This window comes from Lissotriton helveticus, chromosome 8 (assembly GCF_964261635.1).
Source record: "Lissotriton helveticus chromosome 8, aLisHel1.1, whole genome shotgun sequence".
Lineage (NCBI taxonomy): Eukaryota > Metazoa > Chordata > Amphibia > Caudata > Salamandridae > Lissotriton > Lissotriton helveticus.
In genome coordinates this window covers 1,307,653,805-1,307,667,563 of record NC_136069.1, presented here as the reverse complement: position 1 = coordinate 1,307,667,563, position 13,759 = coordinate 1,307,653,805, and the positions used below count along the sequence as shown (strand labels likewise).

Here is a 13,759-nt window from a genome sequence, read left to right as displayed (position 1 = left end):
AGAGGCTCACAGCAGGCCACAAAGAAAAGAGCACAGAACTTGAAGACAAGATCCTAACGAGGACAGACCCCAGAACAGTGCATCATGTGGCAGCGGTGCATGACTCCAAGGGTTGGTCTCAGTCAATGGGAACCTGCATGTGGAGGAGTAAAAGGTTCTACTCTGACTATAATGGGAGATGTAACAACAGGTGTGAAGTGTAGCTAGCTGGCCAAGTAAGTCCGGGCTTCTCCTGTCTGCAACGAGGTGCCCAGAGGAAAGGATTATTGCAGTGAGATGCAAGAGGCCATTCCTTTCCTCAAGTGGGGTGTTTCTCTGCTAGGACACATCAGTTTCCAGCTGCACATGGCTGTATAATTGGGTTCTGCTTGTGCGGAAACGTGGAAAAGAAAGGAGAAAATTAAAAATGCATACATGGCCATCAGTTGTGCAGCACATAGAGAACAAATACACATGTAAATGACTCTGAGGCAAATGTGTCAAATTGATAACAATGTAGCTATTTTTCATGAAAGGTAATGGAACCCACTGACCCTCCCACTTTTCTGTGGAAGTGTGATGGGTGGTCCTCTGCCACATGAGGCAAACCTGAACTTGATCGAGGGTGCCATGTCTCTTCCACCGATGCTGCAGGGAGGCATTGATTGAACAGTGCACATTTATCAATCAAATTGTATCTGGTTCTGAATGTTTCGTATGCCAATCTCACATATGCGGTACATTTTTAAATTAACAGTGTATGGCATCACGCTCTACCATCACTTACTAAAATGTGGTCTTCTGAAGGGGTAATTCTTACCAAAACAAATGCATTTGCATTTATTATAACAAGGGTCATGAGAGGGAAGCTGCAAGGTCTGGCTCAGCTAAAGTATCACCTTGGAGAAGTCCAAAGATGCCATCTTTGTTGATGGGTCGGTGCAAGATGTAGCCATGCTAATGAAGGCTGGATATGGTGTTGCTCAAACTGGATAAGAGAGTGCTTGTGTGGCTACATGCTCATGCTGAATGTGAGAGATTGGTGAATGAGTCAATGCTTATGTTTGGATCATTGTGTGCATGCATGTGTTTGGTGTACCTGCTCTTGCAAGGTGGCAGTGTTGGGCTTGGCTTCAAATGATTGATGTAAAGCTGCGTTGTGACTAAAAGGGTAGTTTGTGACAATATTCTCCTGATGGGTATGGGCATGAGTGCTGTGCTTTGAATGCGAAGATGCTGGTTTTAAGCGAGTAGTGGGAAGCAACACTTGGGAAGGAAGCAGTACAGGGTGTGTGTGATCACTTTCACGACCGCTTTGATGTTCTCAGTGGGCGCGCGGCTCACTGAGAACATCAAAGCGGCGGCGAAAGTGATCACAAAGGCTGACAAATGGTGCGCACGCCCAGCGCACATGCACTGTGAAGTAAACTGCAGCGCTTGTAGCAGACTTACAGAATCCTTCGGATGGCAAATGGTGATCACGTTCGTGGCCGCTTTGATGTTCTCAGTGGCCACGCGGCTCACTGAGAACATCAAAGCGGCCGCGAAAGTGATCACGCAGGCTGACAAATGGTGCGCGCGCCCGGCGCACATGCACTGTACCCGATCCGCCAGCAGCCTTTGGGAGCATTTTCAAAAGCCCCTTACTAAATATCTCGCAGAGCATCGCTTATGCGATAGCTAGGAGACCTACAAACCCTGTTGGGGCAGTCCTTTTTTCAGTGATAAAATACAGAAGATAAGACAGCATAGTTATAACACCAAATCTGCTTCTTCTCTTATGCCCACTCTTTCTCGATGGATCCGGCAAAGGACATCCCTCAAAGCCTTTCTCGCTGACAAACTCAACTCCCTCAAGGCAACTACCAAAGAAGATGATGTCTTATCATTGTCTCTCATCAAAGCTCTCTCACCCCCTACTTACAATTTTCAATGCCTGCCTCAATCAAGGCAGCTTCCTAGAAGGTCTCAAAACAGACCTGATTCTCCCATTTGTAAAGAAACCTACACTTAACACTGATGGCTTTTGCCCGCTACTGACCCATCACTCACCTACAATTCAACAGCAACATCATTTAAAAAGCAGTCAATGCTGAACACTAAGATCACATTAGTACTAACCATCTCCTGCACAACTACCAATATGGCTTCGGATCATGCTGCAACACGAAGACTAAAGAAAGTAAAATATTTTTTCTTTCTAGAAATTGACTTCAGAACTGCTTTTCAAACAGTTATACTCTTGCATTGTGAATGGTGCTAAAGCCCTGATACATGGACTCTCAGACTGCTTTCCCCAAGGGCATTCCACATGCCACAGCATGTCTCATCCGGGGCCTGAAGAAATATGATCATCACCATCTTGATGCCATTCCATTTACTCCACCTGCCGACCCACATCATCTGCATCATTTACAAAGCCATCATGACCCGCACCCCTGATTATATTGCAAACTTACCATCCCTGGTGGCTCTTGGCACATCCCAGCCGCGAAACAATCATACTGGAGACTAAGAAGTGAAAAAAGAAAATAATAAGTCTGCATGATACATGTCCATCTATACACACACACACACATCATCATAGAGGATGCCCTCAAGCCCCCAGATGAAGATTATCCCTGCCCCCTGATATTTCTGAACCTCTAAATTGCCTTTGACACAGTCTATCATGCCACCATCTTCCACACTTTGGAGTTTCAAATGGGATTCGTTGGGTGTCCTTCACTAATTTTCCTCCTATCTTCCCAGGCGGCAGTAGTTCATTCACATGGGCAGCTTCAGAACCAGAAAAATATCCCTACCACCTGAGAAGTACCCAGTACTGTCCTCTGTCATCTCCAACCTCTGCATGGAGCCCTTTGAGGCTCTATTCACCGATAAGAGCATCCAAATTCACCAATATGCTGATGGTACAGAACATTCTTGAAAGTCTCTGTTCCAGACAGTCCGGTGCCTCAAACACTGCCTGCACCTCATCCAGATCTGGATGCGCATGACCTGCCTGAAGCTCAAACCCGCCAAGATGGAATTCATGCTATTTGCAGTAACAGCAAGCAAGAAATAGTGCCTGCAGTTATGTTATTAACTATATTATCACCTTCTTATGAAATGAAATGTGTTTTGATAAATAATACGTAAGAATAACCATAGGAAGCATTCTCAGAATTTGTTTACCAATGTATTTCACCTGCTTTAGGATTAAAGAACCCCGAAGTGTGTAGGTACCACTTGGAATTTATGAGTAAATGCATTGAATGAGAGCTTTCCTAAATGGAAGGTAAAGAGTTGCTCATTATTTTGAAAAGAGTTCCACGGTGGACGCTGGTTTCATACAAGTATTAGTAACCCTGGTCCACGTGGGCAGCTAAGGGGTTGTCCTTTTGAGAATATACATGGTGTCTACTGGGGCACCCATGGTAAAATGCTGACCCTTGCATTCTGAAGATAATTCTTGCCATAAGGGGAGCACACCAGGTGTACTGGGGCCACACATGACAAAATGCTGCCCCTGGTATTCTAGATGTAATTCTTGCCATCAGGGGAGCACACCAGGTGTACTGGGGCCACACATGACAAAATGCTGGCCCTGGTATTCTAGATGTAATTCTTGCCATCAGGGGAGCACACCAGGTGTACTGGGGCCACACATGACAAAATGCTGCCCCTGGTATTCTAGATGTAATTCTTGCCATCAGGGGAGCACACCAGGTGTACTGGGGCCACACATGACAAAATGCTGCCCCTGGTATTCTAGATGTAATTCTTGCCATCAGGGGAGCACACCAGGTGTACTGGGGCCACACATGACAAAATGCTGCCCCTGGTATTCTAGATGTCATTCTTGCCATCAGGGGAGCACACCAGGTGTACTGGGGCCACACATGACAAAATGCTGGCCCTTGTATTCTAGAGGTATTTCTTGACATAAGGGCACCCTTTGACAAAGTTTGTGCCCTAAAATACTGGAGGTAATTCCTTACATATGGGAAACCCATGGCAAATTGTGTAAAATTGGGGTTAGCTCCAGGAGAAGGCCAGGGTTTTCAGGTTCACCTCGAAAGTAGTGGAATATCTCATGAGTGCACCTTTCACTACCATGGCTTCTTAACAAATGTGTGTAACATTTCTGCCGTGTGATGCAATATTTGACCCTTTCTTCCCAAACCTCTGGCAAGAAATGTTTGGGGGAGCAGGGGTGGGGGGGAGAAACACCTCCTTAAGCCCTTCTAAAATAACTCTGGCTCACTCACTGGAAACATTATGTCCCCTGCTTTCAAAGATCACCAGCTGCCACTGGTGAACAGAAGTGGCAGGAACCAGAGAGGACAGGACATGAACAGTATTGTCTAATCTTAAAACTGATTAAGATGCTTAAATATCTCAAGTGGAATAACCCCTTGACCTCCCGCCCTACATGCCGTTCTTCCTAATTTATATTCGGGATTGGGCCATGTTTTCTGGGCTTCACTAATAATTTTGTGAGCCTGGCTTCCATGTCCATTTTAGTGCATGGTGTTAGTAAAAGTAGCAACTATGGTAATACTGTTGAGATCTGATTTTTAGCATTCACTGGTTGCCCCCACTTTCCTATCACACCGGTAGAGGAGCTGGTTATAATTAGGGCTCCTGAGTCCCGGTTTTATGGTATTTATCTTTTTTGGCAGTTCCATCTGTATTTATCCGCATTTCTTTTTTGTCAACCTCACCTGTATTTATCCATATTTATTATGGGTTTTGTGAGAAAAAATAAAGCAGAAACTGGTATATTTCCACATTTATTTGACCAATAAATATGCAGGCATGCTTGAATGTCTATACAACAAACTACTTAGGGGGGGTCAAAGGGCTGGTTTACCGACTCAGACTAGATACATGCCCCTATCAAAATCATGAGTGTACATCAAAGGGTATCTAGGAGTCTAAAAGAAGTGAAATCTAATCACAAACCAACATTGACATGAAAAAATAAGAGACAGGTGGAAACTACATTCATCAATTGCATACTCGTGCCCGATGTTTGTTAAATCTGCCTTGTACACCCCTTTTTTAGAGTTAGGAAGCTGAGAGAAACTATTAAAAAACATTTTCTACTCAGTTTTACCTAATGTTATATTATCATTAGTCACTTCTTTTGCACTGCTTTTTGCTACTGTGTTCGCCTAACAGATAATATCTGGAGGGTCTCTTTATTTTCATATTCCTCCATTGAGTTTGGTGTGATTGTGAAGGCACACACTCCTGGGTAAGGAGAACCCAAATGATGTGATAGTGGCGGCACAGTTAGACAACTGATGGGAAAATTTCCTCCTAGAATATGTGCCTCACGTGAATGTGTTGTCATCTTGTCACGTGATGCAATTGATGAATGTAGTTTCCACCTGTCTCTTATTTTTTCATGTCAATGTTGGTTTGTGATTAGATTTCACTTCTTTTAGACTCCTAGATACCCTTTGATGTACACTCATGCTTGAATGTCTGCCAGGTTTCAGTGATCTGAATACCCTTAGAAGATAAATCAATGCACTAATATGAAAATATGCACATTTCAGTATCAACCTCGTGCATAGCTACTGCTGTTTTAAACCCCTTTACCTATCAATCCAGTTATTGGCCAGGTAGTCATAGCAAAGTGTCTTTAGAATCACACAAAAAGCACCCAATTTCCGTCTTTATCCATATTTAAAAATAAATACAGACAAGAAAATAAATGTTTTTCTGGCTATATTTATCTGTAAAAATCACTAAAAACGGAAAACAGGGAGCCTTATAATTGTGGCACTGTGCGAGCAGGCTGGAATGTTGGCCTATACACTTTTCTCGGGTGTGTGGTCCTCCTCTCTTTCTGTGTCCCATGTCTTTTCCTGTGCGCTGTGTCTTTTTAAGGGCAATGTTTTTACAAATGTTTTATTCATATGAGCAATCCAACATTTCTATAGAGAATGATACACACAGCAATGAAAGGAAGGGTACACAGACCCAAGTCAGATCGTGTGGATGGATATATATCAGGCTGTGGGTTTGGTAGATCGTGAGCGGTGCTGATGACAGGATCATGTGTACAAATGATGGTACATGAAGTTTTAGAGGCACCATGAGGGCTCCATTTTCCTTTCTCTGTCCTTATCCTTCTTCTTCCTGCGTCTCTTGGTGCCACCGGCTTCTTTTTCTTCCCCATGTCTTGGTCTCTCCCAAACAGTGGTGGTGTGGTTAATATGTGGCTCCCTTGGATGGTGTTTGCTCAAAGAAAGAACAAGCACCACAGGAGCCAGATGTGTTTGTCACCTCAATCCCGTAGGAATACATTACACACAACTTTTAGAATCTAACCCTCTTGGGTTTTGAGGAGAAAACAAATTGAACATAAACACAGTAATTACACAGGCAAAATAATTATACATACCAATTTACTGACACCTTTGGGAGGAAATAAACGTAGGTACAAAAAAACAGCTATTTATATTCTGAATAGTAGGCCATGTGTGTGACCCTTTGCCAAGTCCCTTCCCACTGCACCTTGAATATTATTTTAGCCCCTGCCAGGGTATTGGAGCTCACTGTTGTGCACGCGACTACACCATGAAGGAGCCATGGGGATATCTCAGATGTGTTGTGGTGTCTACAAATAGACACAGAAGGATATGACGTACCTTCCCTTGCAGCTGCTGCATTGTTGTCAGTCAGTATTGCTGTACGCCAAGCACTCAAACACATATGGGCACACACGGACAGGCTAATACTCTGGGCACTCAGCCATCTCTCACTCACCTGGAGTCGGCTGCAACATCTCACCTTGCGTGCACTGCTCCCCGCCCCCACACACACAATCTTTCACGAATCTGACATGACAGACCGGGGTGGGGTGTGGGGGGCTGGGCTCAACCATATAAATGACTACATTACCAAGCAACCATTGGCAAAGCCAGTAGATATAGCGTCTGCATGGTTGGGCGCGCATAATTTTTTTTTACTGCAACCATTTCCCAATTTACTTATTTTTAAATGTGATTTTGTCTACCTGGCAGCCCTATGCTTGTAATAGGAATTTTTTATCTGAAACAAATGTAATCATCAGATTTAATTTTAAGAGAATAGGATGAGGGTTTCGTAGTAGGTAGGTATACTGACAACCAGTACAGAAACCCTTTTATTCTGTTTAATGCACATCACAGAAAAATATGTTTCTTACTGGTGCAAAGAAAAGCTGCCATTGCTTTGAAATACTGAAAGCTGAAGGAATGGCTTACACACGCAGGGTTGACCAAAATATATAATACAACGATAAATATTAAAAAGAAATAATCAGTGGCAAAGTAAAGTACTGGAGTCCACTTCTTGTAGGTAGGGGGCACATGGGATCAGAGACAATGCCATCAATCCCGGTGCAAGAAGCTAAGAGCTCATGCTGGCAGACCTGCTGCTCCATGCTGTGTGCTGTGGTGGGTGGAAACAAAATGTGAATGGCGGTTGAATGGACCTATGGTTGGAGAAGGCTGACTCACTACCCCCCATGTATTTATATATGTATGTATTTTCTTATTTATTTATGTATTTTTCTTATTTTTGTACAAGGAGCTTGAAATACAACTAAGCTGCCCCTTGCTCAAACCTAAAAAGGAAAGAGTCATAGCATGATACTTTAACAGTTTTATACTTTTTGTCATGGATGGGATCCTCCCAGCACCAGACAGTGGACAACATTGTTACACAAACGTCTACGGTATTGGTGACCCAACAAGGCATACTTTCCATACCTCTGCTGATGGAGCAGGGGAGAGACAACATTTTTTGTGTACCCCTTGTAAAGTTAGTCTCCCATAACCATAACAATACTAATGGAGTGAAGCATGTAAACTAATCAACAAAATGCACGTAAAGTGGACACAACACGTGGGAAAACTAATTGCTGTTTTGCAGAAATAAATATACTAATAAAAAATGAGTCATACTAATATAGAGCTGTGGTATTGTATATTTAACTGAATAAATGTTTGTGCTTATGTTAGAGGGTTTTTTGTGGCAATAAATGCAGACGGTGAGTAAAATGACGCTTATATGTGTGCTTTTGCTAGGTAACATCTAACCGGGAAAAAATTTAATAGTGGGAGGTAAGCAGAAGGGTTAAAATTATATATCTAATTTCTGTTGTGTTTATTTTTGCATTAGTTCCCATTGAGGCCTGCGCGGCCTAATCTGAAAATGGCTGTTTAAGTGAACCAATGAAAGTGGACTCTGAAAAATGGCCCCCATGCATGCACAATGTGCACATGAGAAGTGTGAGTGAACGGACTATGCTCGGAGCGAGAGATGTCAAGGTCAGCTTGGCCTATGAAAGGGAAATTTGCCAAAAAATGCCTGCATTTAAAAGCCTGAGTAAGGAAGCCAACAAAACTTTATTATGTACAAAAGATACAAGGAGTGAACGACAAGTACAAATTGTGAATATTAAATATTGGGAAAGCCTTGGGAATGACAGAGCAAAATTTCAAACTGGTTTGAATAAGGAGGACATGAGGTGATCATCACCATCCCTCTAATGGACCAATAAGAAATGATTACGGACCCTAAAAGTTTCAAATTTGAGTTAGATAGTTAGTAAGAAAGGGTATAAAAGAGCTAGCACGAAAGAGGGTAAGTGTTGTTGGTTCCATGGATTTTATTTTGCACCACGACATGCTGTCGGTTTGAACGATTTTATGGTGCAAGAGACTCTGAAAAATGTTGGACTTTAACTTTGATGGGGCAGAGAAAATGATTGATTGCGGAGATTTTATGTCGGAAGGAAGGCATTGAGGAGATTAGAAAGACAGTTAGCTTAGGAATCTGTTCAATGCGGTCCTGTCATCTACCTATGACAGATTGGTAATATGCTTTCTAATTTTCTTTCTTAAATCTATTAAATAAATGCTTAGAATTTGTGCTTGTCTAAAGAATATGCTAATTTTTTTCCTAAATGAAAGTAGATAAACTTTTGCAAAATATGAACTTGAGTCTGTTTTTATTAGAATAAAAGTCTGACAAGATGCTAAAGTTACAGGAATATTGTGATTGAGCTGGTCTTAATCGCCATCAACTGACTTCTACTAGTTGGTCCATCGACCAAATAGCGGAGTACCTTATTTATTTGAAAAGTTTTATATAGCGTTGGCTAGACCCGGAGGTATCAGAGCGCTTTACATGAGGACAAGCAATGTTTCAAAGCATAGTTACAAGTTACAACATTGAAAGATACAGTTTCAGAGCATAGATACCAGTTTCTGGAGCGCAGTTGCTTGTGTTAAAAACGAATACTTTAGGGGGGCGTGGCTAGCAGCCTAAGATGGTGGCAGCTTAGAGGGCGAGCTCCGCAGTTGAAGCGGCCTCCAGACCTATCCGACCAGTAATCCGACGCAGAATTTCGCCCTACGGGCAGGGACTGAAGCCCGGGGCCGGGCGGCACGCCCGACAGCAATCAGATCGGAAATCCGACTGCGGGAAGTGAAGTTACCCGTATCGCCCGCTCTGGCCTTGGGAAGGAACTGGAGCCTGGGACCCGCCTGGCGAGATAGAGCCGACAGGAAGTGCTGCGACCGGGGCGTGGAGGAGCCGGAAGTGGGCGCTCGCGACGGAGCACCGGGGACGAGAGAGACTCGCGACCTAGCGCGACCACCGGCGCCTCTGCGGCCTGCGGGTAAGAGACTGTCCGACGCCGCCTGCGGCCGGTGGGCGCAGGGAACGCTCCAGGCCTTTACACGGAGGCGGCCGGACCTGTGCCGGGCCCGGGACCGCCATCTTGATTCTTTGCCGGAGGAACCGGGGCTCGACCTTGCGGGGGTGCCGAGTCTGCCATTCTGAGGGCTGCAACAGCCGTCACCCGGACTGCGGAGGGACTGGCACGGGGGGCGCCGACTTTTTGAGGAGAGACACCGGGGCTGCCATTAACGCGCCGGATCGCGACCACACAGTGCAAACAGCCGCGCAGCCAGCGTGTCGGCTCCGAGCAGCCTGGGCACCCTCGCCCCATCCTTGGTGTCTGAGGTAATCGCTTTGACTGCTGGGGTGCGGCCCAGCTGGAACCCCGACGCTACTGAGAAGGGTCCTGATCCGCTGTGGGCACAGAGGTGTCCCCGCTGCTCCACGGATCGGTGGGCGCCCCCCCTGGGTGAGACTGAAACCTACCCGGCTGGGGCTTGGTGGCATCAGGGTCTCCGCCAAGCATACGAAGGACACAAGTGGGCCGGTTCGGGCGCCCCCCCGAGTCATCGGACTAACTCGCCGCCCTGACCACGGGCTCTTTCCACCTCTTCAGTGACGAGGGTCTACGGGCCCGACGGACCGCGCGGCGACTCGGCCTCACCCGCTGGCCCCACCAGGTGACGAGGACGACAACAATAGCTCCTTCAGCCCCACCGCCTTCAGAGAACGCAGAAGTGGCGGAGGGCCTCTAACGGGGCTCCTTCTGGAGGGACCTAGCTCCCTGAAACACCCTGCTCACTGCGACCACTTTAGTGCAATTACAACGGCCATGGCGGGCAAGGGACCGAAGGGTGGCAATGCGCAGACACGACTCGAGAGGTATGCATATGACAGAACGTCCACCTCCCCACCAGACGCTAAAACGCAGGCCAGCAAGAAGACCGACCCAGCGGGAGGGAAGAAAGCAACCCTTGAAGACGTCATGCGAGCTCTGTCGCAGGTACAGGCTACGGTGGGGTCAATCTCGACAGAAATAACATTGATTAGAGCCGACTTCCACAAGATGTCGGAAAAAGTTTCCTCGATGGAGGTGGTGACCAAATCTTTGGTGGAGGATGTAACGGAGCTCCAGATTAGTGTTGAGCGAATCTCAAACGAGAACAAAGACCTACGTGCAAAGCTGGACGAGCAGGAAGGGCGCTCGAGGCGGAACAACATCCGCATTATAGGGGTTCCGGAGTCGGAGGACACGAGAGCGATGGACCTCTATGTGGAAAAACTGATCGAACAAGAACTCAAACCCAAGGGTCTATCCGCCTTTTTCTCCGTGGAAAGAGCACATCGAGTCCCGGGGGTCGTCCGAAGCAAGGAGTGGCACCACGACCGATCGTTGCACGACTCTTCAATTTTAGAGACAGAGATGCGATCTTGCAGGCGGCAAGAAATTCTCCCCCAGTCAGGATTCAAAATTCCACCTTGGCGTTCTTTCCAGACTACACGGCCGAGGTCGCACGTAGGAGGAGAACATTCTTTGAAGTCAAGAAAGAATTGAGGGCGAGAGAACTTCCCTATGCCATGCTCTTCCCAGCCAAGTTGAGAGTAGTGGCTGAAAACAAAACGTGGTTCTTCGAAACTCCGGAGGCTGCACACGACTGGCTGGAAGGATGGAGACAAACGGGACTACCTCGCCGCTCCACAAGGCCAAACAAGAACCGTACTAATGGCTCCCGATCAGGCTCCCACGTATCCGGAGGAGACGTGGATCCACACTCCCCGCTGAGCGAGGCACATGAAACTGAGAACAACGACGAACAATGAATTCCCGAGCTTACTAGCCTAGTGCAAATGTAACATTGGCCGGGCGGGCCGTCAAGGACACCGGGCGGAGGTCCTCCGTGGACATGGAGGGAGGCCGCCGACTCCGGAGAGTCCCTCACCCCAACGAGCAAGTACTGTGTTTGGGGTTTGGATCAGGCACTCTGCTAAGTTGGGGGGGCGGGCAGTTCTGGGTCCGTCTAGCAGGGGGGCAGGGAGGGGGGGAGTTGGGAAGGGGGGGTGTTTGATTGTTTGGAGTTGCTTTACAGGTGTAGATTGGAACCACGAGGCACACACATTACCTATGGCGGGCTCATGTCGAGTTATTAGACCGCACTTTCTATGGTACATAGACTTTCTCAACCGCAGAAGCAATGGCACACACCACACGGAGTGACATCGGGAGGGAGGAACGTGGGGTGGGGCGCATGGCACCTCTGCAACTCATGTCCTGGAACGTGAGAGGTCTGGGGGACAAGGTCAAACGAGGTTTGGTGCTACACAGTATAAAGAGGTTCAACCCGGCCCTGGTTCTGCTGCAGGAGACACACCTCACAGGCACAGCCACACACGCCTTAGGCAGGAAAGGCTACCGTATGATCGTTCATTCGGAATTCACAAGGGGGTCCCGTGGGACGGGTATACTAATGCACCGATCCTCCAGATTTATACTCCAATCCACAAAGGTAGACACGCAGGGGCGCTTCGCAGCAGCACTCGGGCAATGGGAAGGTAGACAGCTGAATATAGTTTCGGTGTACGTTCCGCCGGCGCTGCACACGATAGTTCTCCCAGAGCTTGGAAAATTTCAGTTGGAACTCCCAGACGGAGACCTCATTGTAGGGGGGGATTTCAATGCAGTGGCGCACAACACATTAGATAGGTTCCCGATACGAACACAGGCTCCAAGGCCCTCCCGGCTACATGACTTCCTAGAGGCGCAAGGCCTGATAGACCTTTGGAGGCGCCTACACCCGACTGACCGGCACTACACTTACCACTCAGCGGTCCATGACAGTCTGTCACGGATCGACTATTTCCTTGCACCGGGGCATGGGCTGCTCACTGTCGAAGACGTACAAATTAGACCGAGGGGTGTCTCGGACCACTCCCCGTTGACGCTGACCCTTTCCAACCCGGAACGGTCCCAAGAGCGCATATACCCGATATTCCCGGGCTACCTTAAGGTCCCACAGGTGACCAAGGCTCTCAAATCAGCGACAGCATGCTACCTCACGGAGAATGCTGGCTCGGTCTCATCCCCATCGGTCCTATGGGAAGCTTATAAAACGGTCCTCCGAGGCCAAGCCATCTCCACAATAACGAGTTATAAGCGCTCCCAGAGAATGGAACTACTAGACCTAGAGGACAGACTCGCCAAGGCAAATGAAGTTCATATGACTGACCCGACCGGAGACACGCTCCACGCACTACGGCTGTGTCAGCAACGTCATACTGATCTTCTACGCAGTAGAGTGATCGAACACATAACGGCCATTACGAATAGGATATACGACGTAGGGGATAAGGCAAGTAAGCTCCTAGCCTGGCTAGAGAAAAAACGGGAGGGACAGAGGACTATCTTGCAACTGAAAGACTCTGTAGGGGCGATGCACACCCGCCCTGCCCGGATAGTCGAACTCCTGGCTGATCACTTCCAGGCGGTGTATACCTCTGACATAGAGGTTACCCGGGAAATGGCGGAGACGGCGCTCGTGGGAGTGCCCACCCGCACACTATTGCAGGAAAACGTTGAGGACCTAGAGTCAGACGTGTCGGCTGAGGAGATAAAATCGGCTATCGCGGCACTACACCCGGGAAAAGCCATGGGCCCCAACGGAATCCCGATTGAATGGTACAAAACCATGTCGGAAACGCTCGCAACACCGCTACTCAACATGTACGTAGACAGCCTAGAACGGGGACGCTTGCCACCTGATCAGTGCATGGCTACCATTGTGGCGATCCCGAAACCTGGCAAGCCCCCTGAGGATTGCGGCTCCTACCGGCCGATTTCCCTCCTCAATGCAGAAAGCAAAATCCTGGCGAAATTGTTAGCCAACAGGCTGTTGCCTCACCTTAGCCACCTCATACATCCGGACCAATCGGGATTCATGCCGCACAGAAATACGGCGCTGAATCTCAGGCGCCTGCATGGTGTTATGGCGAGAGCTCCGTTGTTGACAACCGACGCAGCGATCCTCTCACTGGACGCCACAATGGCGTTCGACTTGGTAGAGTGGCAGTACCTCTTTGCAGTCCTGCACCATATGGGCTTCGGCCCGAAATT

General features: G+C 47.5%; 1 protein-coding gene across 11 annotated transcripts in view; it reads left to right on the top strand.

Moving 5' to 3' along the window:
• The window catches only part of LOC144773327 (uncharacterized), a 756,158-nt gene that overhangs the window by 497,893 nt on the left and 244,506 nt on the right, over positions 1-13,759 (top strand). For 2 of the 11 annotated variants that reach the window (XR_013599954.1, XR_013599957.1), the window contains exon 4: positions 8,146-8,352. The exons of the other annotated variants lie outside the window; for them this stretch is intronic. The gene's annotated coding sequence lies outside the window, so the exon portion shown is untranslated. The remainder of the gene's footprint in view (positions 1-8,145; positions 8,353-13,759) is intronic. 11 annotated transcript variants of the gene reach the window in all.